The 14,823-nt window shown below is 40.1% G+C and overlaps 1 non-coding gene across 1 annotated transcript; it reads right to left on the bottom strand.

Annotated features, from left to right (window-relative positions):
• Positions 1-951: 951 nt before the first annotated feature.
• On the bottom strand, positions 952-1,058 carry LOC113831645. Its single transcript, XR_003479737.1, has one exon. It is a non-coding gene; the product is annotated as a U6 spliceosomal RNA (small nuclear RNA).
• Between the last annotated feature and the right edge of the window lie 13,765 nt (positions 1,059-14,823).

The raw sequence follows: 14,823 nt of genomic DNA, 5'->3' as shown, positions 1-14,823 counted from the left end.
ACACCAACTTGAGAACAGATTATTAAAGTTTCTGACTAGACATAGGGTGAAGGGCCCTTTTGGATGGCAATGACTGACCTATGAACAGCATGACCATCAGAGGGCAGATTCAGATAGCATGGAAGGCAGATTAGGTGGAGACGTTGCCCATTCACTGCAGCTTCTGTGTTTCACACTAGTAACTTTAGAAATCTAAGAAGCAACCTTTGGGATGACCTTGAACAACCTATTTATTTATTTATTTATTTATTTATTTATTTATTTATTTATTAGTTGGTGTCATCTTTGTAGATCTCCAGACCTTTCCCTGATTTCTCAGTAAACCTAAAATGTCTCCCTCTATTATGTTATCTCCTTTCTTGTTTTCTTCTATTCTTCCCCCAACTCAACCTTTCTGCTCCCTCATGTCCTCCTCATCCCTCCTCTTCTCCCCTTTTCATTCTCCTAGCTCCCTCCACTCTCCTCCCGTGCTCCCAATTTGCTCAGGAAAACTTGTCCCTTTCCCCTTCTCCAGGGTAACATATACTTATCTCTTAGGATCCTCCTTGTTTCCTAGCTTCTCCGGCAGTGTGGATTGTAGGCTGGTATTCCTTTAATCTATGTCTAAAATCCACATGTGAGTGAGTACATACTATGTTTGTCTTTTTGTGACTGGGTTACCTCACTCAGAATGGTTTCTTCTAGTTTCATTCATTTTCCTGAAAATTTCAAGATTCTATTGTTTTTTTTTTTTTTCCTGCTAAGTTGTACTCCGTTGTGTAAATGTACCATATTTTCTCTATCCATTCTTCAGTTGAGGGGCATCTAGGTTGCTTCCAGGTTCTGGCTATTACAAATAATGCTGCTATGAACACCGTTGAACAGATGTCCTAGTTGTATGAATGTGCATCTTTTGGGTATATGCCTAAGAGCAGAATTGCTGGATCTTGTGGTACACTGATTCCCATTTTCAAAAATATGGACCGCTTCACAAATTTGTGTGTCATCCTTGCACAGGGGCCATGCTAATCTTCTCTGTATGGTTCCAATTTTAGTATATGTGCTGCCGAAGTGAGCACCCTCTTTATTTTTTAAATTAAAATTTTTAACATATATTTATAAAAATATATTGTATTTTTGTACAATGTATTTTTGTCATGTTCTTTCCCCAACCTAGCTCCTCCAAGATTCCCCCTTCCCTGAATATGAAGACTCAACTTCATATTCTCTCTTTTTCTTAAAGCAAAACCAAAAAGGAACCCCCCAAAGCAGCCCCCCAACAACAAAAGACCCATGGAATCCATTTTTTTACTTTTTATATATTTGAATTACAAACAAGATTGAATTACATGACAATCCCAATTCCCTTCTCCCTCCCTTCCTCCCCTGCCACCCCCCCAACTAAAATCCTACCTATCATATGTCCTTTCTTCTAATCTACACCTGACTCAATCTTTCTGCTCCCTCATGACCTCTGCACCATGGAATCCATTTTGAGTTGAGCATGAAGCCTTGCCCCGGGGTAGTTGATACACACAGCACCCTTACTCCATAGCAAAAACTGATTTTTCTCTTTTCAAGCAGCTATTAATTTCAAACAGCTTCTTGGTTTGAGGTGGGACTTTGTTCTCACTTCTCTTCTCCATGCTAGGATATTGGTTTGACCTTGTATTGGTCTTGTGTGTGCTGTCACAGTCTCTGTGAGTTCATATATGCACCAACCCTGCTGTGTCTGGAAAAGCTATTTCCTTGGAGTGGTTCACTGTCTCTGTCTCTTCCAGTCTTTCTTCTCCCCTCTTTCACATAGATCCCTGAGACTTGAGGTGAGTGCTGTGATGTAGACATTCCTTTAGAGCCAGGTACTCCGAAATCTCTTGCCCTTTGCATGTTGTCCAGTTGTGTTTTAAAACATGGACTCACTTAACAACTGAGCTTGGGAAAGGTCTGTAACTGAGATACAGTGCATGGAAAAGAAAATGGATTTAGAACCAGACAGCCTGAGTATGGTTTGTCATTACTTGTATTTCAACACCAAGTTGGTTATTTAATTTCCTGAGCCATAGTCTCCTTGTCTATACAATAGACTAATAATACTGGGAGGTTCCAGTGAAGGCAGAAGAGTTCTGTAACTTGTGAAGTGGTATTACTAAAACCAGTGGCTGTTTTGGATCTTTCTATGGACTTGACTGTAGAAAAAGAGTGATGACCTAGAGACAGCAAGCGAGGTGTAATTACTATTTAGACAGTATTCTGAAGTAGATCTCAATGAAAACACGACATAGTAGAATTTGTGAAAGATGCAGTTACAGGCAAACATTTGGCACTAAAATTGAAAACGTCTGTCTTCAGAATATGCTATTGAGAAAATAAAATGAAAGCAGGAGGTACAGACTGGGCAAAATATTTACAAACATTTATCTGACAAATTGCTTATACCTAGGGTATATATCAAGCCTTTAGACATACCTAGAAAGAAGACAAATAAGCCAATTAAAGTAGGACAAAGATTTAAATAGATTCTTCACTTAAGTGAATATATAGATGACTAAGGAGCAATGCATAGACACTCAGTCTAGTTCATAGAAATACAGAATGAAAACCACATTATTTCTGATCAGTTGCTACAATAGCTGGAAGTGAGAAGACTGACCACACAAAATGTTCCTAAGAGTATGAACTCCATTGATAAATTGTGGGAGTGTAAAATAGTATAATCACATTGGAAAAGATTTCCATTTTCTTAAAATGTTAAACACATACCAGGTCACCTGGCCATTCATTGCCTAGAAACTTATCCAAGAGAAGACAGATTGTTCATGCAAAAACTTGAACATAAATGTCCATAGTAATTTCATTTTAATGATCCAAAACTTTAACCAGCACAAGTGATTATTAATAGAGGAAAAGATGAATGTGTTTTGATCTATATCATAACATGGCAGATTTCTGATCAATTAAGAATAATTACCAGTAAGCCCAATATGAATAAATTACAAGATAACCAAACTATGTGGATGAAACAGAACACAAAAGCATATGATTTGCTTGATTCTATCTAAATAGGATTGTAGGAAATGTAAAGCATGCAATTAGTAGCTGCTCAAGTACATGGCAGAGCAGGGGCTGTGGAGGAGAAACATGAGGAGCCTTTTGGGAAGTAATGGATACATTCATTATCTTGATTGTGGTGATAGCTTCTTATATATGATTGTTTACTTTAGATATGTAGGTTATATTACAGGACAATTATACCTCAATGAAACTATAATTTATAACTTTACAAGAGAAAAAAGATCTTCTTGGACTCTAGGATCTGAACAGGTCCTGAATCTCCCCTTAGCTGATATTTCATCTTAGTCTATTTGATAACGCTATAATAACATTCCTGAAACTTGATACTATATAAATTAAAAGGGTTTATTGAAATCACACTCCTGGGAGTCTAAAAGCATGATTCTGGTGTCAGACTGTGATGAGGTTCTTAGGGTAGATAGCATCATATGGCAAAAGCACGTGCTCAAAAGGATACAGGAGCAAGAGAAAAGAAGCAAGAAATGGGAGGGCTCAGGTGTGCTTTTCTATAAGAACCTGCTTTCTAGAGAATTAATGCACTCGTGCAAAAATTCCCCCATGAGCCAATTGCCTCTCTCTAGGCATTGCCTCTTAAGCATCTCACTGGTATTACTTCATTGTAGACAATTTTCTAGTGTAGGAAATGTTGAGAGAGAAACTAAACCTAAGACATAACATTGACCTGTAGCAAGCAACTTAATCTCCGACCCTTAGTCTTCTTGTGTACAAAAAAAAAAAAAAAAAAGAAGGGATGATAATGTTGGCAGGATTACAGGAAGTGAATCTTCTGTTAGCTAGTAAGGGTCCTTCAGGAAGGGAGCTGAGAGAATTTCAGAATTAAGGTCCACCTTTCCACTGGTGACAAGTTCAAGTCAACATAAAGTCCTGCTACTTATCTCACGAGCAGATCCCTGTTGTCAATAGCAACAATTTCTAGTTTGTGCATGTGCATGTGTGCACACGTGTGTAGAGTGTATGTGTGTATGGTGTGGGGGTGATGGGGGTGTTGCCTGGGGGTACCATCCTTCAGACTCTGACTTTGTCATCTCGCTCATCTATCTTCAAAGTGTCTTGTGGCAGAGAAAACAAAACTCTTTCATGGTGCTGATATCTGGCCTAAGGCCAATTTCTTTTCTTTTCTTTTTTTAAGACGTTGTTTGTAAGGACTTGTTTCAGTGGACATGATTCAACTTGTGTGAAGGCTCTAGGATAGCATTTAAGGTAGGCATCAATCTCATTACAGGGGAAAGGCATTTAAGGTAGCCTCTCCACTATTACTAGGTGTGTGGGCTCAGTTATTATTAATTATTCATTTTGCTATAATTTTTATTGTCATTACTTGTTTCTAACTACTGTCACAATTGTCACTGATTTGGCCAGGGGATTCTCTTAAAACTGAAATGCATCATTCCCAATGTCCTGTTACTACCTAGAATAGCACACCATTTGAAATCTAGCTTTCTGCACTCTAGCTTGGGAACCAGCTGTTTTTCCAGGGAGCTGAGGTTCTTGCTAGAGAAGAAAGATTAATGGAAGCAAGGTTTCTTTAGACAATAAGTGTTCTCATTGCCTTGGAGGCTTGTCACCTCTGGGTCTTCCTGGAGGACTCCCGCATATATTTCATCTGTGTACTAAAATCAATGAGCTACATCAGTGTCTCTAATTCTTCCCAGCTCTGCAGGGTTCACCATGGCTTTCTGTCTCCTGCAGCCACCTCTCCTGGTACTAAACTCTGGTGCTCATCTTTAATTTTTTACTTACTCAATGAGTCCCTCTCTCTGAGGTCATCCTCTTCAACTTTCCGGTTTCCTTTGACATTCTAGCCAGCTAGACAAGTCTTCCTTATGGTCCTTAGAATAGCCTGGCTCATCCCTCCAACCCTGCAACCCACTACTTTTGTATTCTCCACTGCCCCCTTCCAAGGCCAGAGTCTCCATTTTCTTTGACCTCTACCAGACTCTTCACTTCTGGTCACTATCTTGTCAGCGCTGACCAGTGGTAAACTTAGAATACAATCTGAATCCTAAGAAAAGTGTTGTCACCTGAAATCTTGCAAGAATGTCAGGTTTCATGAACATAGTTGATATTTACAGAGGAAAGCAAAACCTCACAAAGTTACAATTATGCCCACTATCCTGAGTGAAAATTTCCACACATAATTGCCACATCTATCTGCATTTGGCAGCATCGCACAAGCAAAGACAGAGTTGTTTTTGTTAGGAATGTTCTCTGGATTCCTTAAGACAAGACTAGGTTGTGTGCTAGACACCTTTATGCTATTACAATGAATACCTGAATCAATTAACATAGGAATAGTAAAAGATTGTCTTGATTCTCAGTTCTGGATGGTCCAGCCCAAGAAAAGGAAACCCCATTACTTTGGGTCTCAGGTGAGGGTGACATATGACAGGAGCATGTAGTATACAGTATATTGTATAATTCTAGAGGATGTGGGTAGAGGGAGGAAAGAAGGGAGGGAGGGAGGAAGACAGAGAGAGATAGAGAGAGATAGAGATCTGTCTATGGCCATACTATCCTTCATGTACCCAATCTCACTTGTTCTTGAAGACTCCTCTTCATAGCCCAGTGACCTGAACACATTCTACAAGACCCAACCTGTCCAGGGTTCTACTAGCTTGCTCTAGAGCTACCTTGGACCTTAGCTTCTAGCACATAAAGTAGATATCATGATTTTGTGGATCTTCAAAGACTGGCATATGGTGTGTAAAGGTTGGATGGTCCTTGTGATTCCAGGATTTTTCCCTTTCATCATTTTTCTTTTTTTCCTTCCTTCTTTCCTTCCTACCTTCCTTCCTTCCTGATTCCATGGTTTCCTCTTTCATTATTTTTTCTCCTTCCTTCGTTTCTTCGTTCCTTCCTTTCTTCCTTCCTTCCTTCCTTCCTTCCCCCTTTCCTTTTAACAAAAGGTTTATTTTTATTATTTTCAAGTGTGTGTGTGTGTGTGTGTGTGTGTGTGTGTGTGTGTGTGTGTGCAGAGCCATCTCTCCAGCCCCTCTCCTTTCTTTCACTGTGGTCATCGCTCTCTAAAGCTGTTCATCCATGCATTCACTCCTTCACTATTGTGGTCTCTGTTCTACTTCGTGGGAACTCCATAGTAGCAGGGGTTGTTGGCCCAGTTGTCCATTTTCATCTCTTTAGGACCCAAGGCAATAAGAGAGACAAGGTAGAATCCTAATGAGCTTGCTGAGTGAATAAATAAATGAATGAATGTGTTTCCAGACATGAAGCCAAGACTAAGGGTATAGGATGAAAGTGTCTGGGGATATATTAATTAATTACTTGATGAATTTTCATCTTTAAGCCACATGTCTGTTTGCTCCAAGGTGCTTCAAGCCAGGCATTTGAACTTACTCTTTATAATTATCAAGTGGAAATCTCTGCATTTTGAAAGAGCAGAATCAGGGAGGCTGTCTGTCCACAGATATGAGTTTCTTGGGACTGCAACCAGAGGGCTTTTGGGAAATCACAGTGAGATACCAGAACTCCTGGCGACATTTCTCTTTCTTATTTCTTCATGTGTTGAGTCTGAGAAAATGTTTTTTGAAATTTGTCTGCAATGCAGTATTTTTCTTTTTATTTATTTTTTATTTTTTAATTTTTATTTATTTTTATTTTATTTTTTAAGTATTTTTCTCTTTTGCTATTTTGCTGCAAGGTGAAGCCACAATCCTCCTTGGCTGACCCTACAGCGATTTCCCCACTCTGGGGTGCAGAGCTGTAGGAGACAATTTTCTAGGAGAAAATGATGGGACTTGTGGATCTAAATCAGGCACAGGAGAAATGTTTTCCAATCCTGTAGATGGAAGTTTCTCTCTGTCCTGCTCCTGTAGCCATTCAGTCCCAAATAAACATAGAGGCTTATATTAATTATAAACTGTTTGGCCTATTGCTCAGGCTTATTACTAACAAACTCTTACAATTTAAATTAACCCATAATTCTTATCTATGTTTAGCCATATGGCTTGGTACCTTTTCTCAATAAGTCATTCTCATCTTTCTTCCTCTGCATCTGGCTGGTGACTGGGTCTCTGCCTTTCCTCTTCCCAGAATTCTCCTAGTCTGGTTGCCCTGCTTATATGTGGTAATATATTATTTATGATTTATTAAAGCTTTCCTGAAGATCAAACAAACAAAGCAGCCAAGTCAGTAGATCTTACCTCTACCCAGCTGAAATGGCAATCCTGTCTCCACAAATCCTCAGAGGCAAAAGCTCTGAATTCCTGTCTCCTCCTTATATTCCTTTCTGTGCTCAGCCATATCCTCCTGTTTCCACCCCCATCATGCTGGGATTAAAGGTGTGTGATCCCAAGTGCTAAGATCGCCTTTCTGTGAGCTGTTTCTTATAGGAGTGGATCAATTTTGTGTTGAGTATGTAGCCTTGAACTAACAGAGATCTGTTACCACCAACAACAACAAATGCAAAACAAACAAGAATTAACAATCAATGGTCATAAATATCCCTCAATATTAATGGTCTTAACTCATCTATAAAAGACACAGGCTAACAGAATGGATATGAAGACAGAATCCATCCTTCTGCTGCATATAAGAAACACACCTCAACTTCAGAGAAAGACAGTACCTCAGAGTAAAGGTTGGGAAAAGATTTTCCAATCAAATGGACCCAAGAAACAAGCTGGTAAGCAATCCTAATGTCTAACAAATTAGACTTCAAACTAAAATCAATCAAAAGAGATGAAGAAGGTCATTTCATATTCGTCACAGGAAAAATCCATCAAGATGAAGTCTCAATTATGAACATCTATGCCCTAAATACAAAGGCACCCACATTCATAAAAGAAACATTACTAAAACTCAAGTCACACATAAAACCTCACACACGTATAGTGGGAGACTTCAACACCCCACTCTCACCACGAGACAGGATCACCAGACAGAAACTTAACAAAGAAACAAAGAACTAACAGAAGTTATCTCCCAATTGGGTTTAACAGACATCTGTAGAGCATTCCATCCAAACACAAAAGAATATACCTTTTTCTCAGCACCGCATGGAACCTTCTCTAAGACTGACCACATACTTGTCAACATAGCAAACCTCAACAGGTACAAAAAAATTATAATAATCCCCTGTATCTTATCAGACCACCATGCTTTAAAGAATTCAACAACAACACAAATTGCAGAAACTCTACAAACTTATGGAAATTGAACAATTCACAATTGCACCATTCCTGGGCCAGCGAAGAAATAAAAAAGAAATTAAAGACTTCCTAGAATTCAATGGAATGAAGACACTACATACCCAAAATTATGAGACACTTTGAAAGCAGTGCTAAGAGAAAAGTTCATAACATTAAGTGCCCACATGAAGAAATTGGAGAATAGTTACACTAGAGAATTAACAGCACACTTGAAACTCTAGAACAAAAAGAAGCAAACTCACCTTGGAGGAATAGATGTCAGGAAATAATCAAATTGAGGGCTGAAATCAATAAAGTAGAAACAAAGAAAACAATACAAAGAATCAATGTTAACGAAGAGTTGGTTCTTTGAGACAATCAACAAGATAGACAAACCTTTATCCAAACCAAGGAAAAGGCAGAGAGAGAACATGCAAATTAACAAATCAGAAATGAAAAGGGGGATATAACAAAAGACACTGAGGAAATCCGGAGAATCTTCAGATCATACTTTGAAAACCTGTACTCCACAAAATTAGAAAATTTAAAGGAAATAGACAATTTTTTGGATAGATATAACTTACCAAAATTAAATCAAGAATAAATAAGCAATTTAAATAAACCCATAACCCTCAAAGAAATAGAAGCAGTCATCAAAAGTCTCCCAGCCAAAAAAATCCCAGAGCCAGACAGTTTCAGTACAGAATTCTACCAGAAATTCAAAGAACAACTGATACCAATACTCCTCAAAGTGTTCCACATAATAGAAGCAGAAGTGTCATCGCTAACCTCTTTTTACAAGGCTACAATTACCTTGGCACCCAAGCCACACAACGACATAACTAAGAAAGAGAACTACAGTTCAATATCCCTCATGAACATTGATGCAAAAATACTCAATAAAATTATGGCAAATTGAATTCAAGAACACATTAGAGAAATCATCCACATGATCAAGTAGTCTTCATCCCAGGGATGCAGGGCTGGTTCAACCTACAAAAATCCATCAATGTAATCTAGCATATAAAGAAACTGAAAAAAAAAAAAACATGATCATCTCGCTAGATGCTGAAAAAGCCTTTGACAAAATCCAACATCCCTTCATGATAAAGGGCTTAGAGAGATCAGGGATAATAGGAGCATACATGATCCCCCAGAGAAAGGGAAAGGGACAAGGTCTCCTAAGCAAATTGGGAGCATGGGGGAGGGGAGAGGGAATTAGGAGAATGAGAAGGAGAGAAGCAGAGGCGAGAGGAGGACATGAGGGAGCAGGAAGATTGAATTGGGGAAGAATAGAAGAGAGCAAGATAAGAGATACCAAAATAGAGGGAGCCATTATAAGTTTAGAGAGAAATCTGGCACTAGGGAAATATCCAGAGATCTACAAGGATGATCCCAACTAACAATCTAAGCAATCATGGAGAGGCTACTTTAAATGTCCTTCCCTTATAATGAGATTGAAGACTACCTCATATGCTATCCTAGAGCCTTCATACAGCAGCTGATGGAAGCAGAAGCAGACACCTACCCATAGCTAAACACTGAGCCAAACTCCTGGAATCCAGCTGCAGAGAGGGAGGAGTGAAGAGCAAAGGGGTCAGACCAGGCTGGTGAAACCCACAGTAACAGCTGACCTGAGCAAGTGGGAGCTCTGAATCCCAGACTGATAGCTGGGAAACCAGAATATGACCAACCCAGAACCTCTGAACTTGGTGTCAGTTAGGAGGCCGGGGCAGTCTATGGGGCTTCTGGTAGTGTTTGTCCCTGGTGTAGGAATGGACTTTGGAAGCCCATTCCACATAGAGGGATACTCTCTCAACCTAGACACATGGGGGAGGGCCTAGGCCCTGATGCAAATGATATTACAACTTTCCCACTTGGAAGGCCTCACCCTCCTGAGGAGCAGAAGGAGGATGGGATAGGGGGTTGGTGGGGGGCAGGGGAGGATAGGAGGGAGAGGGAACTGGAATTGACATGTAAAACAAGCATGTTTCTAATTTAAATAAGAAAATTGAGAACAAAAAAAGGTTTGGAAAGGAAGGACTTTAGATCAGGAACTCTTTGGGTCTGCTTTGGATTCTTTTATATAACTGGGGTTTAGCTCCATAAACTATAAAAATCCTCAGAGTGTCATTATGGGGCTAGAGGGACAACTACCTTGAAAGTAAACATGCCAAATATGCAAGGCATCATTACTATTATTTCAGCAATTAATAATTAATAAAGGTGGATGATGTGGACCTTCATAAGGCATCTTAGCCAGAGCTATAATACAAAGCAGCACGAGCTAGCCTTGTGGCTTTTAGAACACAACAAAGGATAGCCCTGTAGCTAAGATTACACATGAGTGATCATGAGAGTCAAGGCGGTCCCCTAAGCACAGCCTTAAATGCTTTAGAAAGGAAGCACGGTCAGATACTGTGTGTTGAGAACTTAACAAGAGAAGTTGGATTTTCCCCAACTCCCTCCTTTCATCTGTTCCTTCTCACTTCACAGTCTCATTTTTCTAAACAGAAGTTGATCACTTTCTCTGTAAGACACTGTTTTGGCCTCTGGCAGAAGGATGAATGAGTGGGACATGGTACTTGTGCTTGGAGAGCATCCTGTCTGCTCTTGGGAGCATGAGTACACGTGGAGATGCTGGTCTCAGGGAATCACTCGTTCTACTGTGGTGAGTTCCTAAGGCCGAACTGAGACCAGGGCATATTGTGTCATCATATCTCTGCCTACATAATTCTTCTCTTCACTAACATTGTGGTATGGCACAAAGGAGGAGCATCTATTTTAGTAGAGGCAATGATACCAAGGCTGGGGATTAAACCCAGGGCTTTTTATATGCTTGGCTAAGCATTCATACCAGCCAAGCTCACCCCAGCCACTATACCGACATCTAGAATTTGATAGACCAGGGTTGATAACTGGGTTCTGATGTGGGATGTCCTTCTATATGCTGTGAATATGCGTTGCTTTTATTGGTTGATGAATAAAGTGGTTGTGGCCAATGGCTAGGCAGAATATAGATAGGCTGAAAATCCAAACAAAGATGCTGAGAGAAAGAAGGCAGAGTCAGGGAGATGCCATGTAGTCTCCAAAGGAATAACATACGGAAGTATTACTGGTAAGCCACAGCCTCACGGCAATACATATACTAATAGAAATGGGTTAATTTATAGAAGAGAACTAGCCAGTAATATGCCTGAGCCATTGGCCAAACAATTACAATTTCATATTAGCCTATGAATGATTATTTCATAAGTAGTTGCAGGGACCCAACTGGTGAGAGAGAAACTGATCCAGTGGAATCAAGCGAGACAGAGGAAAAACTTCCAACATCTGGAGTCTGCTACCTACTAACTATTTACCAGTGCCTATATGAAAGTTCTTTAACCTCTCTAACTATCAGTTACAGTGGTTTTAAAGTGGTGCTAAATAATGACTCTCTGGAGGTGAAGGAAGGGCACATGTGGTTATGCAATGTAGGTGTCCAGGACAGCAGGTGATTCTCAGAGCATTGGATCAATGAACACCTAATACCAAGGATTGATTGATTTCCCTTATGGATAATTGTCAGGAGAGATCCCAATGTTGGCTTGAGGGCAGGAGCCATATGCTTTCTGCTTTCATGTCTGTGACCTTGTCTATTGTAATTCTCTTCATAAATGCTCAACCTGTGGGTTACATAGCCCTAGGAAAGTAAAAGAAATGAAAGAGTTAATGTACCAACAGAGATTATGATTCTGCAAACGTGTCAACAGAGCAGGGAATGTACTGGGAACAGGGATTGCTGGGAAATAGAAAGCAAATATCTCTAAACCATCAAGGCTTCTGATAAAGCAGCCAGTCTTGGCATTTGGAGTGAATGAGCTCTGAGTTGATATCTCCAGCCGGGGCAGCTGTCAGAATGTTGGGCTGGAGAAGGTGGTTTTTAATAAACATTGCACACTGTCATGTCACCAGCTTGTGTTCTGTCCTCCCAAACAGAATATCTTAATGTTTTTTGGGGAGAACAGACCTCCTGTTGTAATGAATTTATAATAGATTATGATGAGTTATGCAAATCTGATAATAATTACAGAGCTCGGGGTTTGTGATTTCCACTGCTAATTAGTCTTGAGTGGTTTATCGGTACAAGAGTTCAAGTGATCAAAAACATCATTGCAGTTTCATGCATTGCCACCTTGTCATTTTACTTCCCAGGGATAAACACTTATTAAATGCATGGGTATCAATGTGAAAAGTTCTCATTTTAAGAACTTAAACTCAAATTTCACTTAGGTTAGGAAAAATCTTTCATTTGATAAATCACCTGAAGCAAGGTGGACTCCTGAGAGGAGGGCTGGAAGGGACTACAGTGACAAATGATGAAGCAGAATTTCTTGAGCACTTCAGGTAAGACGAAGGGGTGGCGGCCACAGAAGACAGGATGGGGAAGGACCTAGAGAGGGAAGCGCTGGGCAACATGACTGTTGAGGCAAGATCGGAAGGTGGAGAAACTGCCAAAGGTCTTTGGGAAACAAGCATGTTTAAATGAAACTGAAGTCATTCCTAACTATCTGGAAATCTAAAAAGAAAGTTTTGACTGGAAATTCTGGGCAGTCGGTGACTGCTCTAGGATTGGAGTCCCAAGGGGGAATCTTGTCAGTGTGACTGGTTCTCCTTGACCTAACTGGCACAGGCTCCTCTGGGATTTTCAGTTAGGCTCTGCCTTTGGGAATTTAGTTTCTGGGAGCCTGATTTTCACATGGATCCTGCTGAGTCGGTTAAGGCAGGACTCTTGTCATCCTTGGCATCTGATTGAATTCCTTACTCCAAGCCGAGCCCACTAGGCAGTTTAACTAGACCCACTATGTGCAAATGTTCCCTGCCACAAGCTTTTGGATGCTGACCCCAGTACCTTGCCTCTTGGCTATACAGTTTACTTGTTTCTACTGTGTTCGGTGCCACCTGAATCTACACTGGGGGCTCTTCTTGAGATTGTCTTTGAATATAATCTGGTTTGACCACTACTCAGCTCTGGGTTTTCTTAATAAACAAAAGGTCAGAGCCAGTAGGAACTTGAGTAGAAACTTCAGTAGAGTGTAGACACACCCTTCCCTTCCCATGTCCCAGGAACCCTGTGGAAAGACTGGAGACTGTCACACATCTGGACAGATTAGTTTCAATCTAGACCTTAAAGGAAGAAGGCACAAAGGCATGCTGGGAGTGTGGGCTCAAATCTGGGTTACCACCCATATTATTAACACCTTGGGCACATTCCTTAGACCATAAGCCTGGCAGAAAAATGAAAGCAATCATGATAACAGAAACTGTGTCCCAGGGGAGACATTAGTTATACGAGGTGAGATAAGCACTTAGCACAGTGTCAGGTAAATTTCCTTGTCCATTTCACTTTCCTTTCTACTTCCATCCCCTTTTCGCCCTCCCCTTTTCCTTCTCTCCTCCTTCTTATCCAAACTCCACACCCCCAGCATTTCTGCCAAGTTGAATACTATATTTATTGAAGAAAACCTATTTCTATTATATTTCTGGTCATAATTATTTTCTTTAGTCAGTAAACCATGCCAGGGACTATGTTTTTCAGAGCAGTGACCAGGGCATGGTCAGGATGTGTCCCTGTGCACACAGAGTCTTCTTAGGGTAGGGAGATAGATTCTTCCCCAGGCTAGCAGAATTTTTCTTTCATCATAGCTCACCAGCACCTGGTTCCTAACATTTTGACATTAACTCCAATGGCTTGAAAATGTGCCTGGATCATCATACTAAAGGCTCCTTATATTTATGTAACCTTTTAGAGTTCGCAGAGGGCTATTGGCATTACCTCATGAATAAAGGCATCATTATCTTCATTTTGTAAATGAGAAACTACAGCTTAGAAAGGTTAGTCGAGTATTTGCATTGCAAGATCCATAGTGGTTATAACTCAGAACTCAGGCTTTTTGACGCCTCTTCCACTAGATTTTGGGACTAGGAAGAAATGGTCCCAGAATCTTAAGTAGATAATATCTGCAAACTCCTGCCCAGGGAGAGAAGAGTCGAGGAAGACAGTTTTAAGTTATTTTCTCTATCAAATGAATGAACTCTTCATTTATGGTCAGAAGTTCATCTGCCCAAACTGAATGTAGTCTTCTAGTTCTAATTTTTATATATTTTCCTTTTTAAAAATCATTTTGAAGTTTGTGATTTACTTTTGTAAATCAGCTGGCGTATAGACCCCACCCTTGAAAAAAACTCAAGGCAGGTCACCTTCATGAATCAAAAGGTATAATTTCCTTCAATTTCCTTTTCTCATGGCTAAAAATATCACTGTGGCCTGGTAGGAGAGTTAAAAGGTCATATCCTTGGGTCATTTGTGTGATCATGAGGTGACAAAACTGTGATCACCTTGGAAGACAATGTGTTTGGGTTGAGGGACTACCCTTGTTTAAAGGGGCCGGTTGAGAGAAAGAGCAGAAGGTGGGGTACATTTCATTTGTGAAGGGCCTGACTGCTGGGTAAAAACTCTTATTGTAAGTGTCTGTTAAAGAAACTGGACTTGGAGCTTTAAGAATATGAGTGAAGTTTAAAAGCCATGGCTAGGTTGTAAAAATGTAAAGATCTGTAAAAATGT

Source organism: Cricetulus griseus (assembly GCF_003668045.3).
Source record: "Cricetulus griseus strain 17A/GY chromosome 1 unlocalized genomic scaffold, alternate assembly CriGri-PICRH-1.0 chr1_1, whole genome shotgun sequence".
NCBI classification, from domain to species: domain Eukaryota; kingdom Metazoa; phylum Chordata; class Mammalia; order Rodentia; family Cricetidae; genus Cricetulus; species Cricetulus griseus.
The sequence above is the reverse complement of the archived record's forward strand: the minus strand, read 5'-3'. Positions and strand labels throughout refer to the sequence as shown.